General features: G+C 34.5%; 1 long non-coding RNA gene across 4 annotated transcripts; it reads right to left on the reverse strand.

Annotated features, from left to right (window-relative positions):
* Window positions 1-1,472: 1,472 nt before the first annotated feature.
* LOC107768007 (uncharacterized) lies at window positions 1,473-5,224 on the reverse strand. Of its 4 annotated transcripts, none has more exons than XR_012697304.1 (8): window positions 4,971-5,218; window positions 3,728-3,964; window positions 3,445-3,655; window positions 3,101-3,298; window positions 2,920-3,012; window positions 2,736-2,836; window positions 2,280-2,624; window positions 1,473-1,730 (listed from the first exon to the last, which is right to left on the reverse strand). It is a non-coding gene; the product is annotated as an uncharacterized LOC107768007 (long non-coding RNA). The 4 variants fall into 4 exon arrangements; XR_001644060.2 differs by having other exon boundaries at window positions 3,101-3,274; window positions 4,971-5,216; XR_001644056.2 differs by having other exon boundaries at window positions 3,101-3,655; window positions 3,728-4,006; window positions 4,971-5,224.
* Window positions 5,225-6,149: the final 925 nt, after the last annotated feature.

The raw sequence follows: 6,149 nt of genomic DNA on the forward strand, positions 1-6,149 counted from the left end.
AGCAAGTGCTTCACTTGTTTTAGGGTCAGGACGCCCCTGTAGTTAAGGAGTTTAAAAGACGGGGAAGGAAAAAGTGTACGCATCAAATGATGAAAAGATAACCTTGCTACTAAAATTCAAGTAAAATTACACTGATCTGAACTGTTATGTCGAGGAAGAGAAAAACTCGAAAATAAAGAAGTTAATAATACCAAATTTTAACGTGAAAAACTCTTCAAATCGAAGGTAAAAGCGACATGATCACAAAGATATAAAAAGCTTCACTATAACTATAAGAGGGATACAAAAGTTCTTCAAAATAACTACACAATAAGTGGCAAACACGAAGCAACAATAGCAACAACAAATCAATTGAAAAAAGAAGAGAAGTTACAAAAATAAAGTTGTTATTCGGGGCTCGAAATCGGCTGCGAAGGGCCACCAAATCTGATCTCCACCGTTCAAATCAAAGATCAAGATGTTAGAAACACTCAGTCAAAATTTCAGCAAGATCCAGTGGTGAAAATATTGGAAGACATAATTTGAAGCTGGCTGGTCGGAACAAAATCTGCAGCAAAACGAACACTTTTTCTTCTCTCTTCTCTCTTAACGAAAGTTCTCTCAAAAATTACTCTTATGTGCTAAAGTCTTTCAAAGACATATATCAAAAAGCATAGAACAATTCTCTAAGTTGCTCAATTTGTAGATAATGAGTGATGCTTTCTTTAAAAACCAAAACCAACTCCAAGTAGGAATAACTATCGAATCCAATTCCGAATAGGAATGGAATTCAAAAGAGAATAGGATTAGGCCATTAGGCCTTTGGCTGGATAACATGGGCATGAGCCCAACAAACTCCCTCTCAAGCCAAGGGGCCAAATGTATCTTCAAGTAGAGGAGCTATTGATAGGCTTTATGTCCGCCAATTTTCTACAAAACTCATGCCTATCTGCAACCACCGCTTTCGTCAACATATCTGTGGAGGCTTTTTCTTAATTTTGTGATGGTTTCGGACCCCCACAAATTGAATTGTGGGGGTTTTACGAAATGCCATGGTTATCATCCCCACAAGGCTTTTTGTGACGGTTTTAAAGAACCCCCACGACGACCTTCGCAAATTAACTTTGTGATTAGTGGGGGTTTTAAAGTCAAGTAAGGGCGGGCTATAACCTTCTTTATATGATTTTAATGCTAAAAAATAATAATTTATGGGGCTTTGTAACTGTCGCAATATGATCTGTGATTTTCAAAAAATAATTAGTGGCAATGTATAACCATCACAATATGAGCTTTCTGTAAAAAATAATTAATTAGTTGGGGTCTATAATTGTCACAATATAATCTCTTTTATAAATTTTAATGCGTGGGGGTTAATTACCGTCACAAGCTAAATATTGAAATGCCCTTTCTTCTCATTAAATATTGCATGATTAAATAAGATCAAGCTTGTACATATGCATAAACAAAAAAATATTATTTACTACATAATACTATTTATATAGCAGAAATCAAATTTTATTAAAACATCCACAATAGTAACAGTCACAACTTCAAGTACTACAAATCATACCAAAGCAATATAAACTAAAGTAGTTCCTAAATATTACTACTTAAAATCCATAAAAGCAAAAGTAGTTCCACATTAAATAAATAAAATTCTAAATATTTGCTTGGCGATTCTCGTCCCTGCTGCCCGATGATCTTCTTACATCCACCGGTGAAGTAGGTTCACTTTCTTCATCATCACTAGGCTGAAACAATAAAAAGCATATTCAGATGAAAAATCTGACCATTATACCTATATTTAAAATTTGAATGCTTCCTTAAAGTGATGATTATCTAGCTATGACCAAGATGAGGACTATATCCTCGTTACAATCATTTGCCTGATAATAATGCTTATGGCATTCTGTTAGACAAGAAGCAATTGTATCATACAGAGACATAATTTCTATACATGGAAGATTCTCAAGTTAGATTATACATATAAATAACATGCTTTCCTAAGTGACAGAAAAACAAGAACTTATACCAATATCTCCCTACTGCCATATGAAGGCATATTTCAGATGTCTTCAATCAACCATGCACTCTTGGAATCAATTTCTCAAGCATGTACAATATTCTAAATCGCGGTACGCAACTTAGCATCATCAAGATTCAAATATATACTAATGCATTTTACCGTTATCTATGATGCATCCTTATTCCTTTTCTTTGCAATAATCCAACCAAACCAAATTAAAAGATAACACAGAAGACATATGCACAAAACACATAACTTCTAATGTTCTTCTTACTTGTGGTTGAGGAGCAAACAGACCAGCAAATTGCTCAGGAACTCTTCCTTCCTTTGATATCATGTAAGCTTTCAATGCAGTTAAGGTGTCTGCTAATTGGGACTTCAAATGAATGACCTCTTGTTGCAAATAGGTGAAAGTTGCAGATGATGCGCCGAAGCTAGATGAAGAATGATTAAGCTCATTAAGTCATTGCTTGATATTCTTGAATGTCTTTGAAGGAGCTGCTCCCATACCCATACATCGTACCCTCCCTGAATGCTCTGCCCCTAACACCTTGCCAATAATATCATCTGGGAAAATTTCAGATTCATTGGTATTGCCTTGAGTCAATTCAATTTGTTCCTACGAGCAGACAAATTATCAATTAGTATGTACAAAAAGTAAGATTGAGATGCAAAATGTTAAAATATAACTTCAAATGATGTCAGAGAAATACACCAAAGCTGAACTTACCACTATAGTCCTTGCCTCATCATTTACAAATGATACATCCCTTCTCTTATGAGTTTCGATAAATACCTTTCCCCGAGTAGGATTTTTTCCAGTTTCCAAAACTAAGAAAGAGATAAATTAAATAGATTGTAATAAAGCATTTAAATTAGAGAACAAGTAAAAACTATTAAGTTAATATGAATACCAACTCATGTCGTCGTCTCGAGTTAGCTTTGGAAGCGCCAGTGTGAGGCATTGTTTGTTTGCGTCGAATTTCTTTATTTCTTCTACAACTTTCCTATCAACAAAATAATAACAACTTAAAAAGTTAGTCTAATATTTAATCATAACAACATCAAAATCTATTTAGATAATCAGAATCTTACAATTGTTGATGATTTTAGATGATAAGCAACAAAACCAGCAGCCACTGATCTCTATTTATACCCGGTGGCACATTGCTTAAAAGTTCAGTTCTTCTTTTGGCTGGATCATAAAATTCATCCCATAACCTATGTCTATGTGTAGGCCACTTCTTATTCAAACTAGCATTGCAACATCTGTATGCAATGGCATTAGTAGTCCTAAAAACAATCGAGGCTTCAAATGAAAAAGAAAAACAAAGCTAGTTTTCTCTTCATGCAGAAAATTCTAGTTACAATAAATAGACATATGTGTAATACATTTAGCATAGTTTCAAAGTAGTCTTCCTTTTAAATTTTATGAATACCTGATGGTCCTGACCACCTATCAAAATTAATTGGGGAGAAATTGCCATCAATAGCCAGTAATCCACAATATTCGACAAGCAACCCTTGCGCTTTTCCATATGCTGCATCGTAGTTATCAAAGTCCACAATGATGTGATCTCCGATAGGTAGATTGTTGATTTCATTGACCATTGACCTTGATCTTAATGTGCTTGGTAGTGTTGTTTGAGTCTTTAATAAAAAGACAAGTTAGTCAACCAAAAGGAAAAATATCAGAAATAAACATATATATATGGCATATACCTATTGCCTCTACTTCCCAATATTGTGTAGATTCACGTCCAGGATGGCGTGTGGACATTGCATTTGGATTAGAAGGCTGAGTTGGAGTTTGTTCTTGTTGTGGGACTTCATCAGCTACTGAGGAACTTGCAGGAGCATGCGGGAGAACTTGTAACGATGTTGAGGGCTCTATAGCAAGTGACGACGCTGGAGGTGTTGACGATGAAGAATGTCCAGGAGTATCTTATGGTCCATGAGCTGATTTCAATGGATTTCGAAAACGTTTAATCTTTGGCATTGCTTCATATTCATAAGAAAAATAAAAAAAATGGTGAATCATATATGATCTAGTGCACTAAGATGAAGCGAACATGGAACTATGGCAGAACATTAATTACCAAAAAATTCCACAAAATTGTCATTTTCACTGTTTTATTTAAACAAAGGAATGGCCAAAAAACAAAGTAGGAAAAGAAAAGGATGGCCTAGCAGCGGCATAGACATGTGAAATTAAGGATGGCCTGAGAGCATACCAACCATTTATTTTAGATTGCTAACCAATTAATCTAATTTTTTCATTCTTAAATAACAGAGTTCTAATTTTCCTATTTAAAGATAAACACACAAAGCTAGGTATTTCTTGTTCGCTTTATTCTAATTCTCTTCACTTTCATCATAAAAGCATTTCATAGTTAAGGCTGCTAAAATCAATCAAATGTGAGAAATAAGCAGTCCATGAATAATAACTACAACTCAATCCCAATTTACATTAAGTTTAGACCTCTGAAACTCAAAAAAAGATATTTTCAATCATCTAATAGAGACTCTGGAGAAGAGGAAAAAACAGAAATAAGATTAACTAGAGAACTAACGCAAAAAAGGATCTAATAAATTACTAGAGTAGCAGATAAACGTTGATGATAGAACAAGCTGAAATTCCTTATGAGACAAATAAAAATACATGCATTCATCCATTAGCCATATATAAAAAGAAGAAAATAGGCATGTACATAGCTAGATATTAACAAATTGGGGGAAAAAAAATATAAAAAGAACCTTTCTTCTGAACGTTCAAGCAACATAGCACTAAGAAACTATAAGTTGTAATTCTATTTGTATCCTCAAATCGGAATAATACTTGAATGACACTCCGTAAAATCGAAGAGCATAAACACCTAAAAAATTTACAAACTCTAACTAGGAACTTAAAGTCTCTCACCAAATAAGAAATCAAATCGTGAAAATAAAAGCAGTTGAAACTTACCGATTTACTAAATCCGGTTTACAAAACTGGATGAATACTAAAAGTGGGGGGCTGAGAGAGAGGTGTTAAAGGCGAAAGTTTCTGGAGAAAGGGGTTAAAGGCGTGAAGGGTTGGGGAAGGAGGGAAAGGGGAAAATGTGGGGGGAAATAAAGGTGCTTTTTTTTTAGGGTAGCAGAGGTTTATTTGCGTCACTTAAAGATCCCTCTCCCCCCCAAATTGATACAATTTGTGGAGATAGTAAGAACCTCCTCAATAAAACCTCCGCAAGTGGCCCATTTTCTTGTAGTGGTATCGTCTCAACCTCAAGTAATTTGTCTTCCACTACCATTCTTATCTAATGATATTTTTTATTTATATGTTTCATCTTAGAATAAAAAGTGGAGCGCTTGGTAAGATAGATATCACTCTGATTATCACAAAATAAGATGTACCTTGACTGCTCAAAGCCAAGATCATTAATAAACTCCTTTATCTATAATAATTCTTTGGCACCTTCGGTAACAACAATATCGGCTTATGTTATGGATAGAGCTATGTACTTCTGTAGTCTAAATTGCAAAGAAATAGTTCCCTCTGCAAAGGTGATCAAATAACCGGAAATGGATCTTGAATTATCAATATTTCCTCTTAAATTAGAGTTTGTAAAACAAATAAGTTGAGGCTTACCACTGCCAAAGCACAGTTTCAAATATGTAGTACCTTTCAGATACCTTAATATCAATAGTACTTGATCCAATATTCCTTTCCAGGATTAGAAAGGAACTTACTAACAGTACCAATGGCATGTGCAATATCTGATCTAGTGCAAACCATTGCATACATCAAACTACCAACAACAGAAGAGTAAGGAATACGAGACATCTCTTTTTTCTCTTCATCAGCAGATGGCTCTAACTAATACTCAATTTAACGTGTTTAGCAAAAGAAGTACTAACCACTTTTGCATCTGTCATATTGAACCTCTTGAGTACCTTCTCAATGTATTTCATTTTGGACAAAAATAACTCTTTTCTATCTCTGTGTCGGGGGATTTGAATGCCCAAGATTTTCTTTGCTGACTCCAAGGCCTCCATAGCAAATAATTTGCTCAACTACTTTTAAGGACTAATTCTGTATTTATTCTTGCCAACAATAAGCATATCATCCACATAAAGCAATAAGGTAATAAGATCATTATCA

This window comes from Nicotiana tabacum, chromosome 12 (genome assembly GCF_000715075.1).
Source record: "Nicotiana tabacum cultivar K326 chromosome 12, ASM71507v2, whole genome shotgun sequence".
Taxonomy (NCBI): Eukaryota; Viridiplantae; Streptophyta; class Magnoliopsida; order Solanales; family Solanaceae; genus Nicotiana; species Nicotiana tabacum.